The sequence below is a fragment of the Glycine soja genome, chromosome 17 (genome assembly GCF_004193775.1).
Source record: "Glycine soja cultivar W05 chromosome 17, ASM419377v2, whole genome shotgun sequence".
NCBI classification, from domain to species: Eukaryota; Viridiplantae; Streptophyta; class Magnoliopsida; order Fabales; family Fabaceae; genus Glycine; species Glycine soja.
In genome coordinates, this window is record NC_041018.1 from 25,631,052 (window position 1) to 25,643,060 (window position 12,009).

The following is a 12,009-nucleotide window of genomic DNA, read 5'->3' on the forward strand; positions in this document are numbered from 1 at the left end:
ATAATGATAAATATGATGATATTGATTTGAGATGACGTTGTTAATAAAGACCATGTCAACATGAATTGTTATTGATGAATATGTGAATATGAAATGAGGTTGTTGTTGTTGTTGATAACGTCATTGAGATGAGATGATATTTATGTTGTGAATGACATGGAAATGGAATGTTGATTGATGTTGGAAATGCATTGGCATGTGCATGTTGTGTATGTTCGTGGGGGGCACTGTGCATTGACCTTCCAGGGTCTTTGGCACTAGCTTTTGGCCACGTTCATACGTTGGATGTTGTGTATGTTCGTGGGGGGCACTGTGCACTGACCTTCCAGGGTCTTTGGCACTAGCTTTTGGCCACGATCATACATCGTATGGAGTGTATGTCATGGGGGGTAGAGTGCACTGACCTTGTCGGATGGCCCAAACGTGGGTAACTAGCGTGGTTTGAGAATCTAAGCATTTCTGAGGGGATGCTTAGGCGCTTTAATTGGTCCATGGTCTTTGGCACTTACTTTTGGCCGTGATCATAGCTCATACGCACAGGAAATAGAGTAATTGTGGCCAAGTGTACTTTGTACTATGGGGCTGTCACCAGGTAGGGAACAACTTTGGGCTCCCAGGCTGATCACCTATGGGAGAGGGGCTGTTACGTGCACAACTGGGTGGTCTCGACAAACTCAACACAGTTCCCTAAGTGAGAGTGTCGTGTGGACACGCTTAGGCTATTTCTTGAGATTTGGTTGTTGTTGGTACGTACCACATTGCATCTAAGTGTTGAGTCAGGTGCATGCATCATTCTGTGCAGTCTTGATTGGGTCCATGGATGGATGATGAGTAATTGTTGGATGTGGATGATGTATATTTGTTGGATATGAGTGTTGAATAATGATTGTTGTGTATGCTCATCATGTTTGCCTATGTTCCTTGCTAATTGTGGTTATTTGGAATTGGTATTGGTTCTTTTTATAATGAACTCACCCATGCAATTTGTATCGTGTGGTTGATACCTGTGATGATCACGAACCTTGTTCGTGGGAGGAGAATGACAGTGGCAGGGTGCAGAGAGTAAGATTCTGGTGAGGAGCCGCCGAGCCGACGTGATGACGTTGGCGTTATTTTGGGAGAGAGTTGTGTTTTGTAATCAACTCCTCCGTAGTTGGTTTTTTAGCTTTATTTTGTTGAGTTAAAGATGTAAAACTGGGATTTTAATTATATCTATGAACAGATTTAATTTTCGTTATATGTATGACATGTACCGAATTATTGTTTCTATGTAATTATGCATATTCACTTAAGTAATGACGTGTTGTTGGATGAATTTATGTTGTGACAAAATCACTTCTATTTTCATAATAAAAAATTAAGGAAGTTCTTTTTATAAAAAAATAAAATAAAATTGAAATCATCGAATATTAGAGTGTGGATACCGTAGCGACGAGGTGGGTCGTTACAGGAACCGACCATGTACAATTATTATGACAAAAGGAAGAGCACTTGATCTTGAAAGTGTATTGGCAGACTTCATGACGTACCAAGCTAGCTCTAAAGGTGATTGTTATTCCATGCAACAACAAGGAACTCAGTTTGAGAGGGACTATTTTTCTGCAGATTATCAATGGGAGTCAGAATGGCAACCTTATTATCACAATGAAATAGAAGGATTGTATAATCTGGATGACCTACTAATGCAATTCAAAGATATTGTAGATTCAATGCAACAAGCTTTTAAAAGAACTGAAACTCAGCTTGGAAAGTTGGTAGATGACATGACTAAAGTTGTGGACAGAAAAGAAGAAGAGTATGCAAAGATTGAAGCACATCAAGAAAGCATTCTTCAAGTTACCACAATCCATCATCAATTGATCAACGAAGAAGAAAATGATGAAGTCTCTAGTACTCCAGAATATCCTTGCATGGCAACTGCTGGCTATGTTGTATGTACAGATAAAGGTCAATTGGAACCTAGTGTGGAGGACCAGAAAATCTCTTTTGACCTCTTTGAGGCCATGAAACACTCAGATATGGGTGATTCCTGTTTTGAAGAAGAAGAGGTGGAGCAGGAAATAGCATCATCAACTTCAACCATGATATTACAATTTCCTTTGGAAAAAGAAACTGGTTATGTGGTAGACTGCTTGGTTTGTGATGAAGAACCTGATGATCCAAAAAAAAACTTTGTTGGTCATGTAGTTTTTGAAGAATTAAAAAATCTTAGACCAACAAAAAAGCCCAAAGCAAAATTAAAGACCCTTCCAGCGCATTTAAAGTATGTGTTCTTGGAGAATAATGAGACTAAACCTGTTATAATTAGCAACTCTTTGAAGAAGGAAGAAGAGGATCAATTGGTGCATATTCTAAAACGTCACAAAGCGGCTATTGATTGGCATATCTCTTATTTAAAAGGAATTAGTCCATTATACTGTATGCACAAAATCAATTTGGAAACCAATTTCAAGCCCGTGAGACAACCTCAGAGAAGATTGAACCCTATAATGAAAGAAGAAGTAAGAAAAGAAGTGCTCAAGTTACTAGAGGCAGGGCTCATCTACCCAATTTCAAATAGCTCATGGGTTAGTTCGGTTCAAGTTGTTCCAAAAAAAGGAGGGATGACAGTGGTCAAAAAAGATAGAAATGGGCTAATTCCTACAAGAACAATCACCGGATGGAGAATGCGTATTGATTATAGGAAGCTCAATGAAGCCACAAGAAAAGACCATTACCTGCTTCCCTTCATGGATCAAATGCTTGAGAGACTTGCAGGGCAATCCTTCTACTGTTTCTTGGACGGATACTCAGGTTACAATCAGATTGCAGTAGATCCTCAGGATCAAGAAAAACAACTTTTACATGTCCTTTCGGTGTTTTTGCTTATCGCCGCATGTCGTTCGGTTTATGTAATGCCCCTGCTACTTTCCAGAGATTTATGATGGCAATTTTTTATGACATGGTAGAGAAATGTATCGAAGTCTTTATGGATGATTTTTTAGTCTTTGGTGCATCTTTTGGAAATTGCTTAGCAAATTTAGAGAAAGTGTTGTAGCGCTGTGAAGAATCTAATTTGGTGCTTAACTGGGAAAAATGTCACTTTATGGTTCAAGAAGGTATTGTGCTGGGACACAAGATCTCTAAAAGCGGAATTGAGGTGGATAAAGCAAAACTAGATGTTATTGATAAACTTCCACCCCTAGTTAATGTAAAAGGCATACACAGTTTTTTGGGTCATGCTGGATTTTATCGGTGATTCATTAAAGACTTCTCCAAAATTGCTAAACCCCTAAGCAATTTCTTGAACAAGGAGGCTGTGTTTGTATTCAATGAAGAATGCTTAGAAGCTGTCGCAACCTACCCTTCGGCGGGAGGGCGACGCGTGACTCGTGGGTGCATGTTCCAAGAAAGGAATACGCGCGGAGTCGCCACCAACGTTTATTTGAGGAAAATGTCGGAAAAACCAGAAAAGACGTGATATACGAACTTTAAGTGAAAGTGTTAGTGCCTAGCACTACTGAGTTTAAAAAGGTTGGCTAAGATTTTGTTAAAACATAAGCACTTAGACAATGATGGAAAGCTGGAGTTGCTGCACATGATGTCCAACGTTATGTCAAGGAATAAGATCGGGCTGCACAATGCACAAGGCAAGATAAAGTGTCAAGTGATGAATTGAAGTTGAAGGATCCACGATGTCGGATACAATGTCCTGACATCCTGCTCGAAGATACTGGAATTGCTGTACTATGCAAGATAAAAGTCAAGTGAAGCATTGAAGCTGCAGGATCCAAGATGTCGGATACGATGTCCTGACATCTGGCCCGAAAATACTGGACATATAAATCTGTTATATCTTTAACAGATTATTGTGCAGTTAGCAAGAGATAAGAAGATCTATCTTTAGGAACGAATTAAAAGATAATTAAAGTTCGAATTTCAAAGTAGAAGAGTTCGTTCAGGGATTAAAGATTAAAGATTAAAGATTCAAACTAAAAGATCAAAAGTTATCTTTTAGTTCTTTAACTGCAGATTTTTCAGAAGAAGATAGATCTCCTCCAGCATCAAGCCGTTGCAGCCCAGAAACGCAAATTGCTATATAATCATGGAGGCTGCACGAGTTCTGTACCAAGTCCGGGATTGAAGAGTTATTTTGTGAGTTTTGGGACTTGAGTGTTTTGTGAGCCACCTTGGTGTTATCCTAACATCAAGTGTTGGACCTTGTGTGTAGAGTTGATCTCTATTGTGTAGGGTTGATCCCTTTTGTACAGAGTTGATCTCTGGAGTGTCTTTGAATTAATTGTAAACACGGGAGTGTGAGTGAGAGGGAGTGAGCAGAGGTTCTCATATCTAAGATTGGGTCTTAGGTAGAGATCGCACGGGTAGTGGTTAGGTGAGAAGGTTGTAAACAGGGGTTGTTAGACCTTGAACTAACACTATTGAGAGTGGATTTCCTCCCTGGCTTGGTAGCCCCCAGATGTAGGTGAGGTGCACCGAACTGGGTTAACAATTCTCTTGTGTTATTTACTTGTTTAATCTGTTCATACGGACACATACAATCTGCATGTTCTGAAGCGTGATGTCGTGACATCCTGTACGACATCTGTCCCCTGGTATCAGAATTTCAATTGGTATCAGAGCCAACACTCGAAATCACAGAGTGAGATCTGGGGAGATAAATTCTGATGAACATGGAGAAAGAAGGAGGACCAGTGAACAGACCACCAATTCTTGATGGAAGCAACTATGAATACTGGAAAGCAAGAATGGTGGCCTTCCTCAAATCACTGGATAGCAGAACCTGGAAAGCTGTCATCAAAGGCTGGGAACATCCCAAGATGCTGGACACAGAAGGAAAGCCCACTGATGAATTGAAGCCAGAAGAAGACTGGACTAAAGAAGAGGACGAATTGGCACTTGGAAACTCCAAAGCTTTGAATGCACTATTCAATGGAGTTGACAAGAACATCTTCAGACTGATCAACACTTGCACAGTGGCCAAAGATGCATGGGAGATCCTGAAAATCACTCATGAAGGAACCTCCAAAGTGAAGATGTCCAGATTGCAACTCTTGGCTACAAAATTCGAAAATCTGAAGATGAAGGAGGAAGAGTGTATTCATGACTTCCACATGAACATTCTTGAAATTGCCAATGCTTGCACTGCCTTGGGAGAGAGGATAACAGATGAAAAGCTGGTGAGAAAGATCCTCAGATCCTTGCCTAAGAGATTTGACATGAAAGTCACTGCAATAGAGGAGGCCCAAGACATTTGCAACATGAGAGTAGATGAACTCATTGGTTCTCTTCAAACCTTTGAGCTAGGACTCTCGGATAGGGCTGAAAAGAAGAGCAAGAATCTTGCTTTCGTGTCCAATGATGAAGGAGAAGAAGATGAGTATGACCTGGATACTGATGAAGGTCTGACAAATGCAGTTGTGCTCCTTGGAAAGCAGTTCAACAAAGTGCTGAACAGAATGGACAAGAGGCAGAAACCACATGTCCAGAACATCCCTTTCGACATCAGGAAAGGCAGTAAATACCAGAAAAAATCAGATGTAAAGCCCAGTCACAGCAAAGGAATTCAATGCCATGGGTGTGAAGGCTATGGACACATCATAGCTGAATGTCCCACTCATCTCAAGAAGCACAGGAAAGGACTCTCTGTATGTCAATCTGATACAGAGAGTGAACAAGAAAGTGATTCTGACAGAGATGTGAATGCACTCACTGGGATATTTGAAACTGCTGAAGATTCAAGTGATACAGACAGTGAAATCACTTTTGATGAGCTTGCTACATCCTATAGAAAACTATGCATCAAAAGTGAGAAGATCCTTCAGCAAGAAGCACAACTGAAGAAGGTCATTGCAGATCTGGAGGCTGAGAAGGAGGCACATGAAGAGGAGATTTCTGAACTTAAAGGAGAAGTTGGGTTTCTGAACTCTAAGCTGGAAACCATGACAAAATCAATAAAGATGCTGAATAAAGGCTCAGATACGCTTGAAGAGGTGCTGCTGCTTGGTAAGAATGCTGGAAACCAGAGAGGACTTGGATTTAATCCTAAGTCTGCTGGCAGAACAACCATGACAGAATTTGTTCCTGCCAAAAACAGGACTGGAACCACGATGTCACAACATCTGTCTCGACATCATGGAACGCAGCAGAAAAAGAGCAAAAGAAAGAAGTGGAGGTGTCACTACTGTGGCAAGTATGGTCACATAAAGCCCTTTTGCTATCATCTACATGGCCATCCACATCATGGAACTCAAAGCGGCAACTGCAGAAAGAAGATGATGTGGGTTCCAAAACACAAGGCTGTTAGTCTTGTTGTTCATACTTCACTTAGAGCATCAGCTAAGGAAGATTGGTACCTAGATAGCGGCTGTTCCCGACACATGACAGGAGTCAAAGAATTCCTGCTGAACATTGAGCCCTGCTCCACTAGTTATGTGACATTTGGAGATGGCTCTAAAGGAAAGATCATTGGAACGGGAAAGCTAGTTCATGATGGACTTCCTAGTCTGGACAAAGTATTGCTGGTGAAGGGACTGACTGCAAACTTGATCAGCATCAGTCAGCTGTGTGATGAAGGATTCAATGTAAACTTCACAAAGTCAGAATGTCTGGTGACAAATGAGAAGAGTGAAGTTCTAATGAAGGGCAGCAGATCAAAGGACAATTGTTACCTATGGACACCTCAAGAAACCAGCTACTCCTCCACATGTCTATCCTCCAAAGAAGATGAAGTCAGAATATGGCATCAAAGATTTGGACATCTGCACTTAAGAGGCATGAAGAAAATCATTGACAAAGGTGCTGTTAGAGGCATCCCCAATCTGAAAATAGAAGAAGGCAGAATCTGTGGTGAATGTCAGATTGGAAAGCAAGTCAAGATGTCCCACCAGAAGCTTCGACATCAGACCACTTCCATGGTGCTGGAACTACTTCACATGGATTTGATGGGGCCTATGCAGGTTGAAAGCCTTGGAGGAAAGAGGTATGCCTATGTTGTTGTGGATGATTTCTTCAGATTTACCTGGGTAAACTTTATCAGAGAGAAATCAGAAACCTTTGAAGTATTCAAAGAGTTGAGTCTAAGACTTCAAAGAGAGAAAGACTGTGTCATCAAGAGAATCAGGAGTGACCATGGCAGAGAATTTGAAAACAGCAGGTTCACTGAATTCTGCACATCTGAAGGCATCACTCATGAGTTCTCTGCAGCCATTACACCACAACAGAATGGCATAGTTGAAAGGAAAAACAGGACCTTGCAAGAGGCTGCTCGGGTCATGCTTCATGCCAAAGAACTTCCCTATAATCTCTGGGCTGAAGCCATGAACACAGCATGCTACATCCACAACAGAGTCACACTGAGAAGAGGGACTTCAACCACCCTGTATGAAATCTGGAAAGGGAGGAAGCCATCTGTCAAGCACTTCCACATCTTTGGAAGTCCATGTTACATCTTGGCAGATAGAGAGCAAAGGAGAAAGATGGATCCCAAGAGTGATGCAGGAATATTCCTGGGATACTCTACAAACAGCAGAGCATATAGAGTATTCAATTCTAGAACCAGAACAGTGATGGAATCCATCAATGTGGTTGTTGATGATCTGTCTCCAGCAAGAAAGAAAGATGTCGAAGAAGATGTCAGAACATCGGGAGACAATGTAGCAGATGCAGCTAAAAGTGGAGAAAATTCAGAAAACTCTGATTCTGCTACAGATGATTCAAACATCAACCAACCTGACAAGAGACCCTCCATTAGAATCCAGAAGATGCACCCCAAGGAGCTGATTATAGGAGATCCAAACAGAGGGGTCACTACAAGATCAAGGGAGGTTGAGATCGTCTCAAACTCATGTTTTGTCTCCAAAATTGAGCCCAAGAACGTGAAAGAGGCACTGACAGATGAGTTCTGGATCAATGCCATGCAAGAAGAATTGGAGCAATTCAAAAGGAATGAAGTCTGGGAGCTAGTTCCTAGGCCCGAGGGAACTAATGTGATTGGCACCAAGTGGATCTTCAAGAACAAAACCAATGAAGAAGGTGTCATAACCAGAAACAAGGCCAGACTGGTTGCTCAAGGCTACACTCAGATTGAAGGTGTAGACTTTGATGAGACTTTTGCCCCAGTTGCTAGACTTGAGTCCATCAGATTATTACTTGGTGTAGCTTGCATCCTCAAATTCAAGCTGTACCAGATGGATGTGAAGAGCGCATTTCTGAATGGATACCTGAATGAAGAAGTCTATGTGGAGCAGCCAAAGGGATTTGCAGACCCGACTCATCCAGATCATGTATACAGGCTCAAGAAGGCTCTCTATGGATTGAAGCAAGCTCCAAGAGCTTGGTATGAAAGGCTAACAGAGTTCCTTACTCAGCAAGGGTATAGGAAGGGAGGAATTGACAAGACTCTTTTTGTCAAGCAAGATGCTGAAAACTTGATGATTGCACAGATATATGTTGATGACATTGTGTTTGGAGGGATGTCGAATGAGATGCTTCGACATTTTGTTCAACAGATGCAATCTGAATTTGAAATGAGTCTTGTTGGAGAGCTGACTTATTTTCTGGGACTTCAAGTGAAGCAGATGGAGGACTCCATATTCCTCTCACAAAGCAGGTATGCAAAGAACATTGTCAAGAAGTTTGGGATGGAGAATGCCAGCCATAAAAGAACACCTGCACCTACTCACTTGAAGCTGTCAAAGGATGAAGCTGGCACCAGTGTTGATCAAAGCCTGTACAGAAGCATGATAGGGAGCTTACTATATTTAACAGCTAGCAGACCCGACATCACCTATGCAGTGGGTGTTTGTGCAAGATATCAAGCCAATCCCAAGATAAGTCACTTGAATCAAGTAAAGAGAATTCTGAAATATGTAAATGGCACTAGTGACTATGGGATTATGTACTGTCATTGTTCAAATCCAATGCTAGTTGGGTATTGTGATGCTGATTGGGCTGGAAGTGCAGATGACAGAAAAAGCACTTCTGGTGGATGCTTCTATTTGGGAACCAATCTTATTTCATGGTTCAGCAAGAAGCAGAACTGTGTGTCCCTATCTACAGCAGAAGCCGAGTATATTGCAGCAGGAAGCAGCTGTTCACAGCTAGTTTGGATGAAGCAGATGCTGAAGGAGTACAATGTCGAACAAGATGTCATGACATTGTACTGTGACAACATGAGTGCTATTAATATTTCTAAAAATCCTGTTCAACACAGCAGAACCAAGCACATTGACATTAGACATCACTATATCAGAGATCTTGTTGATGATAAAGTGATCACACTGAAGCATGTTGACACTGAGGAACAAATAGCAGATATTTTCACAAAGGCTTTGGATGCAAATCAGTTTGAAAAACTGAGGGGCAAGCTGGGCATTTGTGTGCTAGAGGAATTATAGCAACTACAGCAATCTGAACGTGCCCAAACGAATCACTTAACATTAATAGCACGTTCACTACTGAACCAAGGAAAATTCGACCGTTGCTTCACACGGCCCTCTACATTCCTCATTCAAATATATATCTGCTTGACATTCGTGTTTTCATCAGCATTTCCCAATAGTTTTCTGAGATTTACGAAATCATTCCAAACGCTCTGCTTTTCCATGGCTACCTCACCAAAAGAAACTGCAGCTTCTGGTTCACCAGCTGTACCATCATCTCTGCACCAGGAACAACCAGAATTCAACATTCAACCTATACAAATAATTCCTGGTCAAGCTTCTGTCCCTGAGAAACTGGTTCCCAGAAGACAACAGGGAGTGAAGATTGCTGTAAACCCTAGCCTTGCAACAAGTTCTAGGGAAGTAGACACGGAGATGGACAAGAAAATCCGCAGTATGGTGAGTAGCATTTTGAAAGAAGCCTCTGTGCCTGAAGCTGATGAAGATGTTCCAACATCTTCCACCCCGAATGTTTCTATGCCTGATGTCAAGAAAGATGTTCCAACATCTTCCGCTCCAAATGCTGAAGCACTCCCTTCACCCAGTGAAGAGGGATCAACTGAGGAAGATGATCAAGCCGCAGAGGAGACTCCTGCACCAAGGGCACCAGAACCTGCTCCAGGTAACCTCATTGACCTTGAAGAAGTAGAATCTGATGAAGAACCCATTGCCAACAGGTTGGCACCGGGCATTGCAGAAAGGTTACAAAGCAGAAAGGGAAAAACTCCCCTTAAGAGGTCTGGACGAATCAAGACTATGGCCCAGAAGAAGAGTACTCCAATCACTCCTGCCACATCCAGAAGAAGCAAGGTTGCTATCCCCTCCAAGAAGAGGAAAGAAATTTCCTCATCCGATTCTGATGAGGATGTCGAACTAGATGTCTCGACATCTAAGAAGGCCAAGACTTCAGGGAAGAAGGTGCCTGGAAATGTCCCTGATGCACCATTGGACAATATTTCATTCCACTCCATTGGCAATGCTGAAAGGTGGAAATTCGTGTATCAACGAAGACTGGCCTTGGAAAGAGAACTGGGAAGAGCTGCCTTGGATTGCAAGGAGATCATGGACCTCATCAAGGCTGCTGGACTGCTGAAGACTGTCAGCAAGTTGGGAGATTGCTATGAAGGCTTAGTCAGGGAATTCATTGTCAACATTCCCTCTGACATATCTAACAGAAAAAGTGATGAGTATCAAAAGGTGTTTGTCAGAGGAAAGTGTGTTAAATTCTCCCCTGCTGTGATTAACAAGTATCTGGGCAGACCTACTGATGGAGTGATAGATATTGCTGTTTCTGAGCATCAAATTGCCAAGGAAATCACTGCCAAACAAGTCCAGCATTGACCAAAGAAAGGGAAGCTTTCAGCAGGAAAGCTAAGTGTGAAGTATGCTATTCTACACAGGATTGGTGCTGCAAACTGGGTACCCACCAATCATACTTCCACTATTGCCACAGGTTTGGGTAAATTTCTGTATGCTGTTGGAACCAAGTCCAAATTTAATTTTGGAAACTATATATTTGATCAAACTGTTAAGCATTCAGAATCTTTTGCTGTCAAATTACCCATTGCCTTCCCTACTATATTGAGTGGCATTATGTTGAGTCAGCATCCCAATATGTTAAACTACACTGACTCTGTGATGAAGAGAGAATCTCCTCTATCCCTGCATTACAAACTGTTTGAGGGGACACATGTCCCAGACATTGTCTCGACATCTGTCTCAACATCAGGGAAAGCTGCTGCTTCAGGTGCTGTGTCCAAGGATGCTCTGATTGCTGAACTCAAGGACACATGCAAGGTGCTGGAAGCAACCATCAAAGCCACCACAGAGAAGAAGATGGAGCTAGAACTGCTGATCAAAAGGCTCTCAGAGAGTGGCATTGATGATGAAGAAGCAGCTGAGGAAGAAGGAGAAGCAGCTGAAGAAGAAGAAGAAGCTGCTGAGGAAGAGGAAGATGCAGCAGAAGAAACAGAATCAGATGATGATTCTGAAGCCACCCCATGATCATCAGACCTTTAATTTTGTTTTCACTGTTACTAGATATAGGGGCATGTCCCTTTGAACAATTCATTGTTACTGGTCTGTAATATTTGCACATTAATTTCATGCATCCTACTTTTGCCAAATTTATGTCTAAAAAGGGGGAGTAATAGTATTATGCTTGCTATTATGCATGATTTTGAGTAGTAGGATACTATGTATGATGTATGGCAGTAGGAAACGATGTATGCATGATTCATGAGTTTGAGGGGGAGCTGTATGACGTTGAGGGGGAGACTGCTGCTGCTGATGATGACTGATGAGTGATGTAAGCTACTAGAAGATGCTGCAGTAGGAGCATGAAGACAGGGGGAGCAGATAGAGGATGTCACATGAGATGTCTTGACATCCTGGAAAAGACTAGTAGCTGATAGAAGATGATGCAGTAAGCATGGAGACAGGGGGAGCAGAAGCAGAAAGCTGATGTCACGAGAAATGTCTTGACATCCTGAAGAAGACTTGTAGATTAGCAACTTGAAGAATTTCCGCTGTGCTTGATTACTCTGATAATGAATGTTGCTGATCTCAC